Consider the following 21,789-nt stretch of genomic DNA (forward strand, 5'->3'; position numbering starts at 1 on the left):
ATATGTATCAAGACATAATTAAAATAGTTTTGATTTATAAAAGAATTGTTGGCCTCTAGCTATTACTGAATATGTAATAATGACTTGGTTTAAAAACAAATTCTATACGTAAATAGGCTTAAGGTGGAATACAAAAAGTTTGTACTATAAATTCTGAACTAATGAAATACATTGGTCATTGCTATTATAACATTATCTCATACAGCTAAATTGTACTGAATTAAATTATATTGAATTACACTTCTCTGGTTTTATATTTTGAATACCATTTGCAGAACTATAGAATCTGCTGTGAGCATTTTAAAGATTTTTTTTTAAACTCATAGGGAAAGCAGAAATGAAGATAATCCATACAGGAAAACAATCATGCATATCATTGGTTATCTTTTTGTTTGTTGGTGTTTTGTTACTTTGGGAACAATCACTATAAATGGAAAACATAGCCTTTACTAGCTCCTATGGCTTTGTACAAACTTTTTGCTTTTGGGGAAGAAATACTTGTATAGCCTTTAATCCACTGGTTTTTCAACAAAGAACATTAAAATATGTTCTAGTGGCTCTCGATAATGAATTGAAGATAGCACATAGAATAGTTTAAACTAGAATGATGCCAGTTGGCTCATTCAGATTTTTAGTAAATGGAAAAACTTTTCTTAGAATGCCTTTGCATATACTATTTTCAACTATTTTCAGCTAAATTTATTCTTTTTTTATTATTATTTGAAACATCTCTACAGGAATTCCCTTGATGGATTCTTTCCCAAAGACAATATGGTATTGAGATCTATTTCCTGCCTTGTATAATCCTTGCTACGGTAATTACAAGTTTAAGAATAGCAAGCATCTAATGAATTTCTATACAGTACTGTTCTTATCCCATAATCATATCAATATGATAGCTAGCGGAGACATTTGCACATTCCCTTCTGTTTTTTACAAAGCTTAACTCAAACAATAATCTTAGATTAGACTCTATCATCTAATGGCTGATAAAACGTAGGAAGGAATCTTATGGCAGATTAGCTCCCTAACTGTCTCGGGAGAGAATGGCCCTGGTTGTCAGTACACAGCACTTTAGCAGCTGAGTTGTACGCATGTCCGGGGCGGTTGTGTTCCTAATGGAGGAAGAATTACTGTGGTGTTGAGTACTTTTCTAAGTTTTGGCCCCCTTCCCACCTCCTTTTGTTCTTAAAGATTCATTTCCTAACAAACAAATTAAGGGGAGTGATTGTTATTCATAGGCAGATCATTAGCATTTAAGTAAGTTATTTTGGCCTGATAGTTTATTTTAGTTATTTTACCATAAGGCTTAAAGCAATTGTTGCTTTTGCTTATGCTGTGCTGGCCTTTTTTAATGTAAATTAAGCCTTTGTTTCTAGGGTAATTTATTGCATCTCAACAGACTCTAAGATTCACTGGTACCCTACAAGCAGTTTTAGTAAGTTTTCTCTTTCGTACTTTTTTTTTATGAGGACTGGTCTTATTTCATTCAGAGAAAAACATTAAATTGATGTAGAGGGATTATTATAATAAATTAAAATAAGCATTAGATTTAAGATGCTGTTGGAATGATCGACACAGATGGATGTTTCTTCTTAGGTTTGGTTAGTGATATTCATTTAAATATGTACCACTTGGAAATTGAGTTTCTACCTCTCCAAAGATTCAAGATTGCGTCCCGAGATGACAAGCTAAATCTAGTATGAATTCCAAAAGTCAATTCATCTACCTTTGAACAGTTAAACTTTTGACCACATACAAAGAACTACTTTTTACTTTCTTGATGATTATGTCTTAAATGTGAGTCATTTCTCTTGCTCAATTTATAAACTACAGATTAATAACAATGAGGAGAGAAATTGAGACTTTCGGAAACTTTTTTATGTTATCCTTGTGATCTTTTAAGTCTTGTAAACTTAGAGAAAAAGTCATTTGTTTAAAACATTTAACTCAGATTTATACAAATTAAAATGTTCAAGGTCAAAAATTTAATCACATAAATCTGATATACAAAGTCAACATTTTTTTTTTAATTTTCTAGAAGTCATTTAATCTGGCTTGTAAGTCCTCAGCTGACTTAGTAGAGGAGAAATTTAGATTTATGTCTTAATTTTATCTTGATTTTATCTTCTTTAAACAGTCTCCTTTGGTTAAATTTCAGTTCATTCTAAGTCCAACTAAGTTTTTATATTTTCTCATATTCAAGGTGAAGTAGGGGAAACCTGATCATATTTCCCAGCAACAAGGTAAGGGTAGGTAGTCGCAGGGCTGTCTTTTTGGCTGGTCCTTGCCATTGAGTCTTGGCTTGATTTGTCTTTGTACTGTCATCAGCTCAGTTTAATGCATTCGCCAGTCTCTTGATATGGCATAGCAACCACTGCTGCTGATAGTTGACCACGTGCAACCCCAGCCCAGGTCTCTGCCAAGTGAGTGAGTCTTTCAGCAGCTACCTATGCCCTGATCAGGGCACACAGAGACTTCTTGATTCCTTGAATGCCAGAAACAAGTAGTGGTGTGAGCCCATCATTACCTATCTAACAACTTCTCTTTGTTGTGTTGTTATCTGACACCATGTTGGACATTGCTCCATATGGAACTTCAGCTGGAGGCTTGGTGAAACAAGAAAATCTTTCTTGGGTTATTTCATGCTTATTTGTATGTTTCTACTTCTCCTCCCTCCCCAACTTGCCTACTCAGATTTCAAACTGGACTCCAACAGACCCAGAAGGGGCAGGCTTTATTCTTTTTCCTTCTTATCTGAATGAGACTTTCTTTTTGTTATATCTTAATTATCCCTTGCATCACTGAGCATCCAGATTTGGCTTAACGATATAAGGAAAAGCTTTGATATCTTATGAAAGATCAGTGAGTGAAGTCCAGCACAGTTGCCTGACAATACAGGAAAATCAGAACATCTTGGATCCACAGACTACCATGAACCAAAGGAATCTTGTTTATTTTATTTTCTTTTTTGATTTTATTGAGTTCGTATTGGCTTTTAAGGTGTGTGAATTTCAGGTGCACATTATTGTATTTCAGTTCTGTATAGATTGCATTGTGTTCACCACCAATAGTCTAGTTTTTATCTGTCACCATACATATGTGCACCTTCAGCCCTTTCGCCCTCCCCCCACCCCCTTTTCCTCTGGTAACCACTAATATGTTCTCAAAAGATATCTTTTTTTTTTTTTCCCCGGAGGATTAGCCCGGAGCTAACTACTGCCAATCCTCCTCTTTTTGCTGAGGAAGACTGGCCCTGAACTAACATCCATGCCCGTCTTCCTCTACTTTATACATGGGACGCCTACCACAGCATGGCTTTTGCCAAGCATTGCCATGTCCGCACCCCCGATTGGAACTGGCGAACCCTGGCCCGCCAGGAAGCAGAACGTGCGAACTGAACCACTGCGGCACTGGGCCGGCCCCCTTGGAGTATCTTTTAAGTCATCTCAACGTTAAATATTTTATAGAAATTCAAAGGCAATATTCTGACCCTTTTTCATTAGGAACCTGAATTTAGATATGATTAATTCAAACCATGTAGAAAACTACAAGGTTGAACCACAGGAAATTGCCATTTTTATATGACAAAAGCAGTTAAATATTGTGAAGGTATGTCCAATTATTTCAAGTCTTCCCATTCCCTGTTTCTGTGACAATTTGGGGAATCTCCCACAAGATGCATGCACACACACAAGCACACACACTACTATCTTTGTTAGTCTGGTCTTTACAAACTACACAAAAAGATTAATTTACTGCTACACATGAACTTTCAAACTTTTGACTTGATAGATAAGAGATTATCTGCTTAAATAATTACCTTGTGCTGTCTTTTGCCTTATTTATGATTAAAGCAACGCAAAAAACATATATATATTTCATATGTAAACATATGAATGTATATACAAATATATATATAGATTTACGTAATACTATGTGAATTCTGTTTAATATATATCCAAAGAGTTTATTATTATTACACCTGATTTCTTGCTGTGCATTTTTTCTTAGTTCTATTTTTAATTTGCTTTGTTCTTCCCACTCTCAATGTACTCAATTTCAACTTTTCTTCACTCTTCAAGCATACTAACAAATCTATTTTTTCCCTAAGAGGCTTTCTTTCTGATGGTCCCCATCTTTTTAAATGTAGACTGTTTGTTTCCAAGCCTGTACACAGCTATCCTCCTGAGACTTCTCATCATTTGCTTCCTGCATATAGTATATTATTTTCTAGACATGGTCTTCCCATTTCATGGTTCAATGGTTCATTTGTCTGAAGTAAATCCTCAAGTTAGAAATGGTGCAAAGGGTTTAAATTTCTAAATAATTGGTTGTCTGAAAATATCCTTCTTCTGCTTCACTTGGTTTATCTCAGTTCAGAATTCCAGGTAGAAAAGCATTAAGCTCAGAACTTGAGACATTTTCTCTTTGTGTCACACCATCCAGCATTGCTGATGAAAAGTCCAGTTCCAATCTTCTTCTCTGTTCTTTTGAGATCACTTTGGTTCCGACCTCTTGACACCCGTCTATTAGATTCCTAGGGCTGTTGTAACACAGCACCACAAACTAGCTGGGTTAAAACAAGAGAAATTTACTCTCCCATAGTTCTGGAGACCAGAAGTCAAGGTGTTGGCAGGACCATACTTTCTCTGCAGGTTCTCGGGACGCATCATTCATTGTCTCTTCCCAGCTTCTGGTGCTGCAGGCAATCCTTGCTGTTCCTTAGCTTGTAGCTGCATCACTCCAAACATTGTCTCTGTTGTCGCCTGGCATTCTCCTTACGTGTCTGTGTGTCTCTGTTTCCAAATACTCCTCTGCTTAAAGAGAAGTCAGTCAGTGGATTCAGGCCCACCTTAATGAAGTATGACCTCATCTGAATTTGATTACATCTGCAAAGACCATATTTCCAAATAAAGTTGCTTTCGTAATACTGGGAGTTAGGACTTTTGGGGGAATGCAGTTCAACCCGTTTCACCCTGAAGACTCTTAATTTCTTTTTTCTCCCAGATATTCTGACATTTTGAAATTATGTGTCTAAGTACGGCTTCCTTCAAAATTTTATTCAGTAACCTTCATGTAATTCAAAAACATTTATGCCATTTTAAATCTGAGAGGTTCTTTTATCATAGTTCTTTGATAATTTCTTCTCCTCCATTTTTGTCATTTCTTCTTTCTGGAATTCATATTAATTGGATCATCAGTTTCTTGGTTTTGTGATTTATGTCATTTATCTTTTTTCCTCATATTTTATGTATCCTTTTTTACTGAACAAATCAAAGAATATCTCCAATCTTTATATTCTAGAATTTGTGTTGAAAATTTAAATTTATTCATTTATCTTTAGTTTTCCAGAGACCTTGTGTTATTCTCTTTATTATACCATTCTGGTTTTAATTTATGGATATGTTACCTCCATATTTTTCATGGAGAATACTATTTTGAACACTTTTCTTTTAATTTATGTACTTTTTTCTAAATTATTTCTCTGGGGGGCTGGCCCCGTGGCCGAGTGGTTAAGTTCGCACGCTTCACAGCAGGCAGCCCATTGTTTCGTTGGTTCGAATCCTGGGCATGGACATGGCACTGCTCATCAAACCACGCTGAGGCGGCATCCCACATGCCACAACTAGAAGGACCCACAACGAAGAATATACAACTATGTACCAGGGGGCTTTGGGGAGAAAAAGGAAAAAATAAAATCTTTAAAAAATAAATAAATAAAAAAATAAATTATTTCTCTGGATATTTATTGTTCACCTAAGACTTCTTCTTCATTTCAGGCTTTCCTTGAATGCATGACCAACTCCGTTTTCCCACGGATATTTTTAAATGTGTCCATAGAATGCTGCAATCTAGCAACCCGTGAATGCGTCAGGACTCAGCATCCGTCCACACTTGGTTTAGCACAGAACACGACATCCTGCTGGAGACCACTTACATGCAAGAATAGAAAAGCCTTATTTTGGGGTGTCCAGCTAGGTACTCAGTTTTCTCTAGACATTTTCTTCAGGTTTTTTTAGAGAGTGAATCTCCCTTTTTGCCTTGGATATGATCATCTGGCTGTATTACTTCTGCTTGGTAAAGTATGATCAGATTTGAGACGCTAAATGCTCTGTACGGAGTCCTTCACTTTTGCATCTGATGTGTTAAACTATACCAAAGCCCGTGCTGAAAGCCCTTGGGTCACATTAAGATCAGCTTAACCTTATTAATCAATGATTACTCATCCACTTTCCTTCATACTGAATTTTGGAAATCTCTTTTTTTTGCTGAAGTCTGCCTTATTCTTTTGCTGTTATGGGATTATTTATGTTTTATTGTTTTTTTCCAATTTAACTTGGTTTCAGGAGGGAATATTATAAATATCTGTGGTAAGTATGCCATATGTCTTCTAAGCAGATTTTTAAAATTTTGAACAGGCTGACCTCATCTCCCTGAAGAATTGTAGGGAATTGTTTTCTGGGTGAAAATATTCTAAGAAGACAGTTACACAGAAAAAGTAAAAGAAAAACTCTATGTCATGAAGGTAAATGACTTTCTATGAAACTAAGAAAGTCTGGCCATAGAACAAAGAATTAAAACTTATCAGAGGGCTAGCCCCATGGCTGAGTGGTTAAAGGTCTGCACACTTTGCTTCGGTGGCCTGGGTTTGTGGGTTTGGATGCTAGGTGTGGACCTACTCCACTTATCAGCCATGTTGTGGCCGTGTACCAGGTACTAAACAGAGGAAGATTGGCATGGAAGTTAGCTGTGGGCTAATCTTCTTCAAGCAAAAAAAAGAGAAGGTTTGCAACAGATGTTAGCTCAGGGTGAATCTTTCTCATCAAAAAAAAGGAAAAAAATTATCAGATATAATGTTTACAGGCAACTATCCTAGGAAGCCAAAAATATAAAAATAAATATTTTATTTTGCTCAAATTTTTTCTTTAGTTTTCTTTATCTTTCCCAATCACCTCCAGCACTCCACCAAACGTACTCCTTTTGTCCTTTATCTTAATTCTCCTTCTTTAGGGCCAGAGGGCGAGCTGCCGTTCTTGCTGAGCTGCCGCAACAGTTCCAGTGAAGATAGCCTTGTGGTGTTTGGCTCCTCTAACTAGACCTTCCATGTCACTGCCTTGTGTTAACTGGAATGAAAATAAAATTCATCTAAAACATTGTCACAACACATGTTTATAACACCTGGAGAATACACAAACCTTTAAATAAATATACAACTATTATTTGATCGATTGATGGGCAGGTAAATTTATAGGTTTATAAATATTAAAGTACAATGTACACAAAGGAAATACATATATTTATGATCTTTTAAGTACTCTTTGTTCATTTGGCTTCAATATAATCTTATTTTTCACATTTCACTTTCCATTTTTCCTACTATACCATTTTTAAGTTTTTGTCTTTATGATCTATAGGTTTATTTGTAAGCTACCTCAAATATTATTTGGGGGTTGTATTAGTCAGGATTCTCCAGAGAAACAGAACCAATAGGACATATACAGATATCTAAGAGGGGATTTATTAGAGGAATTGGCTCATGCTTGTGGAGGCCGAGAAGTGCCATGAATTGCCTTCTGCAAGCTGGAGCACCCGGAAAGCTGGTGGCATAATTTAGCCTGAGTCTGAAGAACTGAGAGTCAGGGGGCCTGATGGTGTAAGCCCCATTCTGAGTCCAAAGGCTCAAGAACCAAGTACTCCTATGTCTGAGGACAGGAGAAGATGGATGTCTCTGCAGAAGCAGAGAGAGTGAATTTGCTCTTCTTCTGCCATTTTGTTCTATTCAGGTCCTCAGTGGATTGGATGATGCCCATCCACATTGGTGGGGGTGATCTTCTTTACTCAGTCTACTGATTGAAAGGCTAATGTCTTCTACAAAGAGCCTCACACACACACCAAAAAATAATGTTTTACCAACTATCTCATCATCCTCTAGCTCAGTCAAATTGACAGATAAAATTCACTGACACAGGGGTGCAGACATAAAATAAATAGATGAAAATATCTCTAATTTTGAAGAAATATTTATTGTATAATTACTGTGGAGCAGAACCTATTCAAGTACTGAGGATAAAATGACTAATAACTCATTTTTTTGAATAATTAAGTAGCCTACTTAGTAAGGAAGATTGGTAGTAAACGGCTAACATGAATAGTGTATGTTGATGCCTTATATGTACAAATTACAGGGTAAAATGTGTTCTTCTAAAATAGCTCATCCTTCTGAAACCAAAGACACGACAGAGTGAGAGTGTGGGTGAGGATGGGAAATAGAACATCTCCCATCAAAAACGAACTTAAAGTAGCTATATTTAATTTCTCTGTCTGAACACCTTCCTGTTTGTCTACTCTTAACCAGCCAAACCCTGCTCATTGTTCACAGGTCGACTTAGTTACCCTTCTTCCAGGAACCTCCATCACTCTTTTCATTACGAGCACCGTCACCCAAGACGGCACATCAACATCTCTGACCACCCCACCAACATCACTATGACCTCCTCCTTTAGGCTTGAAAAAGTGCATGCTGTCATAAAAGGGGGCAACTGTCTTCACCACATAAAACATATCTGTTTATACTCCTATTTATTTATTTATTTATTTATTTATCCTGCAGAGGCATTGGGTATCACTATTCCAGCAAGCCACAGCACATGGGGGGCATGTAAAGTGTAGCCCTCCATTGAATCATCTCTCCTTGTTTATAAAAAAAAAACCTTATAGAAGACATAGAGTGCTCATTTGGCAATTAATATGATGTAGGTTAGAACAAACTGGACACATTTTAAAATCACTGCGTCTGCTTTGTATTATAATTTATACATGGCCTTGGTTTTATAGTAACATTGGAATATCAACCTACTAATGCCAGATATTATTTTTTCATACTAATTCATTATAAGAATAATGAGCTCTTCTTATTAAATGATTAATGTTTAGCGAATGTTACATTAGCCCTGCGGAAATGGGGAGATTCAGAAAACTTTTGATACACAACTAAGACCTTTGTTTTTAAGCATTGAAGACCTGAGCCAGCAGTCTAAAAATAATGCCTCTGAATATAAGCTCCACTTTCTAGGCAATCATTTCTTATCAAAACACACACACATGAATGTTCATACATAGCCATTTGCTTATAGCAAAATAATTTCCAGTATTCTGCATCTGACTTATGCTTTTCTGGATTTGAGATGTAATGAGGAGATCTTGCAATGACCAAATACTGTAAGGCTTCTTATGCCTTATATACGTTAAATTACGTACTTTCATCTAATAAGGGAAGTGCTTGACTAAAGCGTGATTTAAATGTATGCAATTTAGACAAACGACGTGTTGCTAGGTAAAATTTGCAGATGCCAAAAATTTAAACAGGGATTGTAGAGGAAAACTGACAGTTGGATTTTTCAAATCCTTTTGGAAATATTTGTCCAAGGAAATATTGGGCCTTTAATGAAACAATATGAGCAAACATGGAAGACTCGGCAGTCTGAGATCGTGGTAGACTATTTCCCCCCAACAAAGGCAAATGAATGAGCGGACACTTTCTGTAACCCATTCACTGAGCTGGCAGTGCCCAAGACTCCCAGTAACCTCTGGTTGACTTGTCACTTGCAAGACAAATTTGCTCATCTATCACGACTGTCAGAATCCCTTTTCGGCAACTGTATCAGTAATTAGCTATGCCTTGTTAGTGCTCAAGGCATGTGTATCTGTCACATTGATAAAAAGGTCTAGGTTTTTTTTTTCCATTTCAACTAACATGTTAGCCTCTCAGAATTATAATGCCAACAAAGGGCCACAATATTGATCAAACCCTCATTGATGACCTTTAAAAATGCTTACATTGTTTGAGAAAATAAGAACCAGTATACAATGCCACCCTAAGGAGTATTAAAATGTGAGAAGAAAGTAAACTCTGCAGTTAATATTTAGAATAACTTGGAAACATTTTCATACATTCTTTAGATAACTTTTTGATTGACTCAATCTTCTGTAGAGTCTATCTTGAGTTTATCTTCTGTAAAGTTTTCTGAGAAATTTTAGTTGACAAGACGTATTGGTGCATTGTCTGTTATAAAACATTGAGTTAATTACAAGAGCTTCAGTTTCACTGGGGGAACAAAGTCATTTCAAATGTTTATTTGTGTTTAGGACAACTAAAAAGATAGGCAGAATTACGTAGATCAGAGATTTTCAAATTTGGATCATCAGCAAAATCTAATGTAGTAATTTTTTAAAATAAAAATTCTCAGAGCAAAACTTATTGAAACAAAATATCTGTAAAAAAATAGATACCGTGAACAAAGTGAAAAGGCAAAGGGTTGTCTCCAATAAACTATTTGAAAAAATTATATAAGGTGATATTATTATTAGTATTCAGAAACATTCAACACATAATTGAGCTGCTACAAATCAATAAGAGATCAATATTAAAAATCAGAAAGGTATATTAACAGGAAATTAGAAGAAATATAAATGGCCAATAAGTATCTAAAACTATATTGAATGTTGTTTATGATAAGGAAAACAAAATAAAATAACTGACATTTCTCTCCTTGCCCATCAGATTTGCAAAATTAAATAAAATTTGAAAAGACCACCAGTAACTCCAGTCATGGTGTAAGAAATTGAACAAAATATCATCAATTATTAGTGAGATTGTTCATTTTGTCAACTTTGAGGAGAACCATAAATTTGTCTGCCTGCAAATATAGGTTCATCATAAAACAAACCTGTCTGGCATGTCTTCGACTGGATCTTTGGAACATCTAGAACAGTGACTAATGCTAACTAGCACATAGCTGATTCTCGAATTTAATTGGCTCAATTAGTTATTAAACTATGAACATTCTCTGAGCTAGTTATCTCACGTCTAAAATTGATACTATGGAAAACATGACATTATTAAGAATACATTATTAAGAATGTACTAAGATGTTCATTGCAATGCTGTTTTCTGCAAAAGAAAGGCCACCGACTAAATGTGGATCAATTAAGAAGAAAAAGAAAACACTAGATCCTACATACCTTAGAAAGATACCTAAAATATTAAGATGAAAACCAAAGCAAATTGTAAATCTATATGAGGTGTTGTCGAGGATTCTCTAGAATGTTTAACTATTTAGGAAAAACAGCTAGAGTTTGACAGATCTATTGGTGCATTTTATAATTTGGAGGGAAAAACTAAAATCTGAGTGAATACTAATCAAATGAAAACACATAAATGAATGATTAAATCTGGAAAAAGTTACGAAAAGAAACATAATAATAACAGTAACATTGCATGACTCAGCAGTGAAAATACTCAAGTAGTCACAAAATGTAAATATTTGCTATTTATAAGAAAATTCTTATTTCTTTAAAATGGGCTGCTCCAGGCAGAGTTTGGTGGATGTGGAAGATACTGAACCATCAGCTCTCAGAGCAGGTAGTTAAAAATTCTCATCTGTAGCTGTTGAATCAAGAAATTGCTGCTTAAGTATATTATTAAAAAAAAAAGTAAGTAAATACCAGAGGAGCATCTAAAAGAAGAGAAAGGCCCTCATTTTGAAATTAAATCAAATTTGAATCAAAAGGTACAATCAATTTTAAGATTCTTTTAGTTTGAAAAATAAGATTTCTGTTTCCGTATTTGTTTGTTTGTTTGTTTGTGGAGTGAGGGACAAGGCAAAAACTTTTTCAGTATTTCACTAGAGTACTCAGTCATCTCATCCAACTACTTGCCCTGTGTTTCCAATATTTTTTCTATAATGTTTACACATGAAAAGAGGAGTTGGGAGTTGTGTGGGGCTGTGGAGGGGCACACAAAGGAAAAAGATATAAAAAGGAAATAAATACCATCGTGGTATAGCAGGAAATATCAATACACAATGAATAATTTGTCTCTTTTGAAGTCAGAAAAATATCACTTTTAATGCCTGAGCAGTGTTAAACACAATATTTTATAGATATGATTTACAAAAATAAGTTGCTCAATTTGTCCTGTGGATTTTACTCCCCCATCATATCCAAATGTATGCTGGCGATAGTTTGGGTACTAAGTTTGCATCTTTTATTGTTTGTAAAAAACCAGAAACTCTCTGTCCTTTAGTTCAGCAGCAAGAAGAAAGTTTTCTGTGCCAAGATCTTTTACTTGAGGTAAATTACACTTTCAGCCAGAATACATTTAATACCAGCGGGCAAGTAATATTTTTAATCATGTATTTTATGAATAATTCCTTATGAGCTATAGAAATTTGGGTGATTTTATTAAATGAATTTGAATCTCAATTAAATATCTTCATGAAATGGGATTTATATAAGGAAAATTTGAATTGATCATTTCATTTGAGTTTATCATTTCATCATAAATTAGCATGCAACTATATCTAGATATATACAGTATAATGTTACTGATGTACTAGAAATACAGAAAATAACAAAATTATGATTTTGCTTTAATAACTGACTGGGATCTAAAACCAATTTTTAAAAAAATTTCAAAAGCTGTCTAAAATAATTATCTTCACTTGCCTGGTAACACCAGACCAGAAAATCCTCAAACATTTGTTTTCTAAGGTGTTTATACAATACTAATTTTTATTTTTGTTTCAAATGAAAAGAACCAAAAAGACAGTTCCATTCAAATCATAATCAATTTACACTGACTTGGTGGCATCAACATTAGCCATGCCATATGCCTGGCTCTAAAATGGAGTAATTAGTATTAGCCCCCTGAACAATAGATTGCTAATTTACTATGAATGTATTAATGCACGTTAATGGAGCATCACAGAAATCTGAAAATATACATATCCTTTCTCTTTTAATGAGCATATCCATCATGTCCAATAGCTTTCTCACATCTCTTTGTAATTCTCTTCTCTGCAGTTGCCGCTGACACCCAGCCATTCTAGGCAATCACGCTGGTCTGCATTCCTTCACTGTAGGTTAGTTTGTATTTTCTAGAGTTTTGTATAAATGGAATGATACAGTATGCAGTTTTACTTTTGGCTTCTTTCACTCAGCATAATTATTTTGAGACTTGTCCATGTTGTGTGTATCAATAATTCATTTTTTTATTACTAAGTGGTATTCCATTTTACTCTTTGTTTTCCAATTCACCTGATCATAGACATTAGGGTTATTTCCAGTTTGGGGATGATACTAATACAGCTGCTAGGAACATTCATGAACAAGTCTATGCTAACATATGTTTTCATTTATACCGGGTAAATCCGTAGACGTGAAATGGTTGTATCAAGTGGCAGGAGGATGTTTAACTTATAAAAGAAACTAAAAACTACCAAACTATATTCCATTTAGTGGTTGTACCATTTTGCATTTTCATCAGCAGCGAATAGTTCTAGTTACTCAACAGCATGACAAAAACTTTATGTGGTGAGTCTTTTTTTTAATTTCAAGGCATTCTAACAGGCGGGTAGTGGTATCTCGTGGTTTTAACATGTTTGCAGATCACTAAAGAATAATGATATCGGACATTTTTTCATATGCTTATATATTCTCTGGTGAAATATATGCTTTCTTCTTTGTCCATATTTAATTGGATATCTTGTTTTATTTATTGAGCTTGCGATTTCTTTATATACTCATGTGTATAAATCGCAAATATTTTATCCTAGTAAATAACTAGCCTGTTCAGTCTTCTAAGACCGTCTTTCAAAGAGCAGAAGCTCTTAACTTTGATAAAGTCCACCTTATAAATAAAATATACTAAGTATAATTTGAATACTTTTAAATAATTTGAAACTAGTTTTACATCCTAGAATATAGTTTATCTTGGTAAACACATTGTATTAGCTGGAAAAAATGTGTAAATCTGATGTGTTGCAGTAGCATCTTCTATAAATGTAAATCAGGCCAGATTGGTTGACAGTGTTTTAAGATTTTTATTATCAATGATTTATTGTCTGCTTGTTCTACCAAGAAAGTGTTAAAATCTTTAAGAATAATTGTGAATTTGTCTACTTCTCCATTGAGTTTTATCAGTTTTTGCTTCATATATTTTTATCGGCTTTATGAAGATATAATTCACATATCCTAAAATTTACCCATTTAAAGTATAAAATACAATGCTTTTAACATGTTCACAGGGTTGTACAACTATTATCACAACCTAATTTTAGAATATTTTCCTGACTACAAAAGAAATCCCATAGACATTAGCAGTCATTCCACATCCCCTGCCCTGATCCCCAGGTTTGTAACTGCTAATAAACTTTCTGTCTCTATAGATTTGTATATTCAGACATATTTATACAAATGGAGCATACAATACATAGTCTTCAAGACTGCCTTATTTCACTTTGCATAATGTTCTCGGAATTCATCCATGTTGTAGCATGTAACTGTACTTCATTCCTTTTTATTGTTGAATAATATTCTATGGTATAGATAGCTCACTCTTTGTTTATCCATTTGTTGGTTAATGGATATTTGAGTTGTTTCCACTTTGGCGCTATTTTGAATAATGCTGCTATCGTCATTACTGTACAAGCTTTTGAGTGGGCATATATCTTCACTGATAGATACCAAGGAGTAGAATTGCTGGGTTATACGGTAACTGTCTTTATCTTTTTGAGAAACTGCTCGATGGTTTCCAAAGTATCTTCAGCATTTTACATTCTCAACAGCATTGTGAGAGGTTTCTAGTTTCTCCACATCTTAGTCATCACGTGTTGTCATCCGTCGTTTTCATTTTAGCCATCCTATTGGGTGTGAAGTGGGATCTCATTGTGGTTTTGATTTATATTTCTGTAATACCTAATTATATTGAGCATATTTTCTTATGCCTATCAGCCATTTGCATATGTTCTTTGGACAAATATCTATGTGAATAATTTACCTCTATTTAAATTGAGTTTTTTGGGTAATTTTTATTATTGAGTTCTAAAACTTTTTATATATTCTGGGTATAAGTCGCTTATCATTATCTATGATTTGAAAATATGTTTTCATTCTAAAGGTTGCTTTTTTTCTTTTTTTTGATGTTTTAATTCATGATATAGAAGTTTTTTATTTTGATGAAGTCCAATTTATCTATTTTCTCTTTAGTCACTTGTACTTTTGACATTGTATCTAAGAAAACGTTGCCTAACCAGGGTCATAAATATTTGTTGTTATGTTTTCTTATAGGAGTTCTTGAGTTTTAATTCACACGTTTAGGTCTTTAGTCAATTGTGAGTTAAATTTGTCTATTTTGTAGGAGTCAAAATTCATTTGTTTTGCATGTGGATATCCAGTTGTACAGTATCACTTTTTTGAAAAGTTTATTCTTTCTCAATTAAATTTTCTTATAATTTGTCAAATTCAATTGACCATAAATATAATGTTTAGTTACAGGACTTTCCATTCCATTCCACTGATCTCTATGCTTAACATTATACCAGTACCACATCGTCTTGATTACTATAGTTTTGTCTTAAGCTTAAAATCAGGAGATGTGAGTCCTGAAAATTTGTTCTTTTTCAATATTATTTCACTATTCAGAGTACTTTGTGATTCTATATGAATTTTAAGATTAACTAGTCAGATTCTGCAAAAGAACAAGCTGAGATTTTGAAAGGGAGTGTGTTCAATCTGTAGATCAATTTTGGCAAGTATTGTCATCTTGAAAATATTAAGTTTTCCCATCCATTAACATGAAATATCTTTCCATATATTGAGATATTATTTACTATCTTTCAAGAATATTTTGTGATTTCCAATGTATGTCAAACTTCCTTTGTTAAATTTATTCCCATTTTATTCTTTTGAATGGTATAGTAAATGAAATAGTTTTCTTAATTTTGTTTTCAAAAGTTTATATGCAATGTGTAGAAGTATACCTGATTTTTTAAATGTTAATCTTATATCTTGCAACCTTCCTGAAATCATCTCTTAAAGTCTAATAGTTTTTTAGTGGATTCCATATGATCATTTTTATACAAGATCATGTCCTGTGCAAGTACAGACAATTTTACTTATTTTTTCCCGGTCTGAATGATTTCTACTTCTTATTTCTTGCCTGATTTCCCTTTCTAGAATCTCTAGTACAGTATTGAGTAGACATGTTGGCAGAGGACATCCTTGCCTTGTTTTTGATCTTAGCAAAAAGCTTTTGGATTTAACCATTATGTATTTCACCATACATGTAAAACCATACATAAAAAAAAAAAGTGGGTTTTTTATAGACTCTCTTTATAAGGTTGAGGAAACACCCTTCTATTTATTTTTCTATGGGGTTAGTAGAATCCAAAATATGGAGTTTGGGGTTTAGCCATTCAAATACATGATATCCTGCAATAAGAATTAGCCATTTAAGGAATAGTCCAGTGGCACAGCAGTTAAGTTTGCACGTTCCACTTCGGCGGCCTGGGGTTTGCAGGTTCGGATCCCAGGCAAGCCATGCTGTGGTAGGCATCCCACATATAAAGTAGAGGAAGATGGGCACGGATGTTAGCTCGGGGAAAATCTTCCTCAAAAAAAAAAGGTACTTAAAAAAAAAAGAATTGGCCATTTAAAGAAATAAAAGTATATATCTATAATATATAAACTATATATAACATATATGTATATTATATATGTCATAAAAATAGTAAAGAAAGACTCATTTAATTTTTGGAGCTTGTAGAATTAACGTTATTAAGTAGATGCATAATTTATTGAATAGGACAATAAATTACATCAAAATAAATCAAATTAAAATCTATATTTGAAAATAAAGCAATATAATAGAATGAATCTAAAATTCATATTCAAATGCAAAGGGCCGAGAATAGCCATAAAAATCTGGAAGAGAACAACAAAGCTACAATATGTACACTTCCAGGTATTAAAAATTATTATAAATCTATAATAATTAAGACAATGTCATGTTGTAACATGAGTAGAAAAAATGATCTATGACACAGAATAGAGAGAACAGACCCAAACCTATTTATATATAAATAGTCACCTGGGTTTTATCTAAGATAACACTTCAGTACAATGGGGATAATATGGTCTTTCAAATAAATGATACTGAGTCAATTGCACATACGTCAATCACACGCAAAAATCATTTCCAGATGAAATAAAGATATTAGTGTGAAAGGCAAACCCAAAAGGACAAAAATGTAAAACATCTTCTAATCCCAAAGTTGGCAAAGATTTCTTGAACAGGAACTCAAAATCACTCACCATAGAGGAAAATATGATGAATTGAACTATATTAAAATTCAAATTTTCTATTCATTAGAAAATACCAAAGGGGGATTGAAAAGGCAACCTACAATGAAGGAAAACATTCCAAATGCATTTATTCAACAAATGCACATACCCAAATTATGCAGAGAAAGTCTACAAATCAATTAAAAAAAAGGCAGACTACCTAATAGAAAAATATCAAAAAACTTAGATATGTTGCAAAAGATAGTCACTCAATCAATAAATATATGAAAATAGATTCTTAAGTTTTTTAAACCATGTTATTGACCATGATTGGGATACAAAAAGCTGTACCTATTAAATGTATACAGCTTGATGAGTGTGGAGATAAGTATACATCCATGAAGCCATCACCAAAATCTATGCCATAAATCTATCCATCAGCTTGTGGTATATACATACAATGGAATAATACTCAGCCTTAAAAAACAGGCAGTCTTGCCATTGGTGACAATATGGATGGACTTGGAGAAAATTATGCTGAGTGGAATAAGCCAGACACAGAAAGACAAATACTACATGATACTACTTGTATGAGGAAATAGTCAAACTCATAGAAGCAGAGAATAGACTGGTGGTTGTCAGGGGCTGGGAGGGGGAAAACGGGGAGGTATTCATCAAAATAGGTTCTTATCCATCAAGGAAATATGAGTTAGAACTCCAATACAAAATACCGTGCACTACCAAATGGCTTAAAAAAGAAAGCAACAAAAACAAAAAATATAAATAAAGAATCATACAAAATGTTAGCAAGACAGGAAAAACTGAAGGATCTGGCACTGCTGGCAGAAATATTAATTAGTAACAACTCCTTTGAACCACTTCGGAAAATTCTAGCAATGTTTGGTAAGGCATATCTCATATTCCAGCAATTCAACTCCTAGATGTAAACCCACAAAAATGCATACATATATGTACCAAAGACACTTACTGAAGTATTTACAAAGGCAATATTTGTGATGATGACAAACTACAAACTCCCCAAATGCCCGTTATGAGTATAACGGTGTATTCACACCATGGAATTCTACAACACAAATGCATGATTTACAACTGTCTGCACCCATGTGAATGAAGACAGACACAAAAGAGCACATACTGTATGGTTTGATTTATATGGAGAACAAAACCAAGCAAAACTACTCTCTGCTGGTAGATGTCAGGAGGAGGGATAGAGACGGGAAGAGGGCACAAAAGAAGGATTGGACATATTCTCGTTCTTGATCTACCAGGGATGGTTGAACAGGTGAGCACACTTTGTAAGCATTCGTGAAGATGCACAATTATCACATGCACTGTTTTCTGTATGTACTTTAACAAAAGTAAATACGAAAAAACCCCCAATGTGGTAGATAAAATGTTACTCTGGAAAATGTGCAAGACAATAATTCCCCCCAATCATATTTACTGGCTCAAAAGAATAGCTGATGCTGCTTTTTCCTGGCCCTTCTCTTGGAACCTTCTGAGACTGATATCATCATGCCTCCCAGAGGAAATCTGGCTTGTGGTTCCCTGATTTACACAGTTTGGTTGTTTTAAAGCAATGTAGTCAAATTGTCACTGGGTTGAGCTTGTTTCAAGGCAGTCATTTTGAGAGAGAAAGAAAATTCTATGTAATACTAGGGTTCTTAGAATTAACCAATATTCACATATATATATTTTTTGGAGGGGAATATTTTGACCTTCTTTATGTAGGGAACAGATAGTATCCATCACTCTTTTCTTAAACTTATACTTCTGTTCTTAATTTTTTAAAGAAAAAGATGAAAAAGGTAGATAATATAAACAAATGAAAATAAATAAAGGTGTAATAAAAGAGAGATTTCTATAAGTGCCACTAGACATGGTTTATTTGATTTATATTTAAGCAAAAACTATTAGTATAGGCATGGCAGGAATATCCAACATGAAGATATTGTTGATTAGGATTAGGATTCGGATAGTCAATTAAAGACCAAAACAGAATTACTGATGAGACTTCTCAAAGACTGTATTCCCCATCATAGAGACTCAGATAGTCATAGGATCTCATAGTGCTTCTAGTCACTTTCAGATAAAAGCTGAATCTTGTTAATCGGACTCATGACCAGTTCGGCCATCTGTGCAGGGCATAACTCAGAAAGATACACACACTTTCTCAAGTATGTGCTTAACAAATGTGTTGTAATAGCCTTCTGGGTAAGCCTGACTAAACTAACTTCTTCATTTGATTTTGGGAAACAGATTTCTGAATCTAAAGGCATAGTGGCATCTGGAGGTTAACATTCATTTATGTATTTGTAATAAATTACCTATTTATCCAAAACCCATTCCAATGCTGGCATTTCTTCAAATTACAGGTTTTGTATCCTTGGCAAGGCATTAGTTTCCTTTGCCTTTACAAGGAATTATGATTTAGTGTTTAGAAATAGATGAATAACTTCTTGACTTATGGTGCCTGATGAAATAATAGGAAAGAAGAAACCGAATACAACTAATATGTATATATAAAGACAAGAACAAATTAAATTGCTTATAATGTCTGTTATTTATCATGTTCCAAATAGGCCTCATTTTGGAAAGATAAGGAAAGTAATAGGAGCCATTTCCAGACCATATGGAACTACATAATTTATTGGAGCTGTTGCCACATTCAAGGAAAGCGATTGCATTTCACAAGCTCGAGAGTTCTTTTCACAACTAGGATTACAGAATGATTATGCTCATCTTTAGGTGGTTCTGAGGGTTTTCACTGAATTTATATGTGGTGATAGAACAGTATGATGATTACAATTTTTTCGAAGTTTTAAATGTATAATACGGTTCTGCATTTTTATTTCTGTTTAAAGTAAACCTTTTTACACCAGACTGTGAGATATTTCCATTTAGTTGAGTCAATAAGGACATTACAATTTTTATTTTTTCAAGATGATGTTTTTCACAATTTTCTAACCTCATTTTCCAAGAGGAGTTATTTCTTGGATAGGTTGATATTCAAGCTAGGCATGAGCAAACATAAAAGTATTTATTCTGAGACACATCAAAAGCCTTTTGACAGTCTCTGACTTCTTCCTTTCATGGGTTTGGCCATTCCTTCTTATAAATTGTCATGGACTGAAGTGTGCTGCATCCCCCCTCCCCAAATTGATATAAAAAGAGGAAATTTGAACACACAGAGACATGAGGGATGAGCACACACAGAGGAAAGACCATATGAGGACATAGTTGGAAGGCGACCATGTACAAGCTAAGAAGAAAGGCCTCAGAGGACATCAATCTTGATGACACTTTGATCTTAGACCTCTAGCGTCTAGAACTTTGAAGAAATAAATTTCCATTTTTTAAGCCACCCACTCTTCACTATTTTGTTAGGGCAGCTCTAGGACACTGATACACAAACTAAGCGACCATCCATAACCAGGTGTCCTGTATGGATGGGTTGGGTTAGTTCCATAGCCTAATTACCAAGTTAGAAAAAGATATGATTTGGCAATCTGAGAAAGCTGAATAGGAATTCATCTTAGATAAAGATTTTGTAAATTTAAGGTCCCTAAAAAAGTATCTTGGAATGACTACATTTTGTCTGACCCAAGACCTTCTCCTATCCAGTTTAGATGATATAAACAGGTAAAAAAATTAGCTTTTAAATTTTGTGCAATTTTAGAATGTATTGCAGCTGAATATAGCAGAACTACTAATGCGAGAGCGTTTAAATAATTGAATGCATCATCTATTTAGCACCCAGCTAAAAACTTCATTGTCAAGGGCAAATTTGATAACAACCTTTTCTGTTATTTGTCCCTGGTGCCAAATTATGAGTTAAGGTTCTATTTAGAGCTTTGTTTCAAAGGTTAAGCCATAAATTGAACTGTTGCTCTTTTCACCAAAATTGGAGACAGCAGGTTAAAATGAAAAATAAAAATAAACTTGCTGGAGAAATAAAAGGAGGTGTTAATATTGTTTAAAATTAAAAATAAATATTCAGGATGCTAGCTGTGTGCATACAGAGTCCAAGAATGTAATTATATCTCTTTTGCCTTTTGGATACTGGGTTGGGAATAACCTCTCCCCTGTCTTTGGTCTCTCTGCGCCCCTATTCTACAGCCACCAGAATAGAATGAGATGCTCTCCACCTGAATGCTCACGCTGCACCTGGATTCTCCATACTCTATAAAGAATCTCACTGGAACTGACACTTGCATGCTCTGCTGTCAAATTACAAAATTGTGGCGTGCTATCAACATTCCACTGTTTGTAACAGCTAATAAAGTCTTCAAAACACTCTCCCCACTGAGGTTAAACACAATGTCTTGGGAAACACTAGAAGCTTGTGAGTGTGCTACTATTATGGATATTGCAGGGATATCCATATTCTGACTGTAACTTCTGATTAGTAATATCTCATATGAAAACGGAGTCTTGACTATTATATAAAGAAAGATCCTATCCTCAAACTGGTTACCCACCTGGACACTGAGCAGGAGGACGTCTCAGGGCACTTAGCTCTTTGCACAAGTACTTCACACGTTTCCCAAGGATGTCCTCTCTATGAATCTATCAAAGAATGATTAAGAAAGAAATAATTCAAGCAAGGAAGAAATAATACAAAAATTTGCGTTGCATTTT

The sequence above is a fragment of the Equus przewalskii genome, chromosome 16 (assembly GCF_037783145.1).
Source record: "Equus przewalskii isolate Varuska chromosome 16, EquPr2, whole genome shotgun sequence".
In the NCBI taxonomy this organism is placed as follows: Eukaryota; Metazoa; Chordata; class Mammalia; order Perissodactyla; family Equidae; genus Equus; species Equus przewalskii.